This window comes from Chenopodium album, chromosome 15 (assembly GCF_948465745.1).
Source record: "Chenopodium album chromosome 15, dcCheAlbu1.1, whole genome shotgun sequence".
In the NCBI taxonomy this organism is placed as follows: domain Eukaryota; kingdom Viridiplantae; phylum Streptophyta; class Magnoliopsida; order Caryophyllales; family Amaranthaceae; genus Chenopodium; species Chenopodium album.
In genome coordinates this window covers 18,570,073-18,571,481 of record NC_137848.1, presented here as the reverse complement: position 1 = coordinate 18,571,481, position 1,409 = coordinate 18,570,073, and the positions used below count along the sequence as shown (strand labels likewise).

At 39.7% G+C, this 1,409-nt stretch overlaps 1 non-coding gene across 1 annotated transcript; it reads right to left on the bottom strand.

Annotated features, from left to right (window-relative positions):
- Positions 1 to 514: 514 nt before the first annotated feature.
- On the bottom strand, positions 515 to 621 carry LOC145583643 (small nucleolar RNA R71). The gene has a single exon (XR_014100256.1). It is a non-coding gene; the product is annotated as a small nucleolar RNA R71 (small nucleolar RNA).
- Between the last annotated feature and the right edge of the window lie 788 nt (positions 622 to 1,409).

Sequence of the window (1,409 nt, the reverse complement as noted above, 5' to 3'; positions counted from 1 at the left end):
TTTCCATAGACAGAAGAATCTTTACATACGAGTATGAGACACTTCCGAAGGTAATCCTCCTTTGGAACCCGCATCTGATTCTAGCGATTCGGAAGCTTCTTCAGATGCTGAATCAGAGATGATGGCACCACCACCTCCTCCACCTCGCAAGCTTAGCGATTATTCGCAGTCGTCCCTAACGGATTTTCCACATCTTACTCCTACTCCGGATCTTGATGGAGTGCAACTCGAGATCAAGCCCCAATTTATCACAATGATCGAAAGAAAGCAATTTAGTTGAGCTAAGGGTGAAGACCCTAATCTTTACATTGCACATTTCTGTCAGTATTGCAATACTATTAGGCAAGCTGGGGTCACGCAAGACCAAATTAAGGAGATTCTTTTTCCCTTTTCTTTATGTGGTAAAGCTAAATTGTGGTATAATGGATTGAATAGAACTGCACTTGGTATTACTAACTGGGAAACTCTTGCTTTGAATTTCTATAATAAATATTACCCTGTAGAAAGAACAGCTTTATTGAGGAGTGCAATTCAAAACTTTGCCCAAGAGCCAGATGAAACTCTATATGAGGCTTGGGAAAGATTTAAGGATATGCAGAGAGAATGCGCCCATCATAATTTAGCACAGTGGCAGTTAATCCAAGCCTTTTACAATGGGATTGGAAAATCATCCAGAACAATTTTAGATTCTGCAGCTAATGGTAGATTTATGAATCTAAATGTAGACGATGCAGGTCAGGTTATCGAAGAGATGGCGATTCATAATTCCCAATACGGGAATCCCAGAGGTTTTGCAAATAAAGGAAAATATAATGTCTATTCAGTATCCTTTTTGCAAGCTCAATTAACTTCTATTAGCTAAAAATTAGATAATCTTAGTATTGCTATTCCTACTTCCATAGCTAATGTTTCTACTGTTAATAATTCTAACAAAGCTTTTTGTGAAAATTGTGGAATTGTAGGACATTGGGAACAAGATTGTAGGAGTTCCATGGAGCAAGTTAATGCCTTCCAAACCTATAGGCAAAATAACCCGTACTCCAACACTTATAATCATGGCCTCCAAAACCACCCAGATCTTTCCTACCGGAGTACCAATGTGCAAAATCCTTCACCTCCACAACAACCACAACAACAACCACCACCATAGCAGAAATATTACCATCCTAACTCTGGTCAGAAAACCCAATCACAAACCTCCCCATCTTCTGACCCTACTTTGTCAGAAATTAGAGCGATGCTATCAAATATGCAAAAGCACATGGAGAATAGGGATGCACAAATTGATTCGATCCTAGCTCATAATAAAATTATGGATAATCAAATTGCGCAGATTTCATCTACCCTGCAAACCCGTCAGCAGGGAGCCCTACCATCGCAACCAATCCACCCTACGGATCATGCTAATG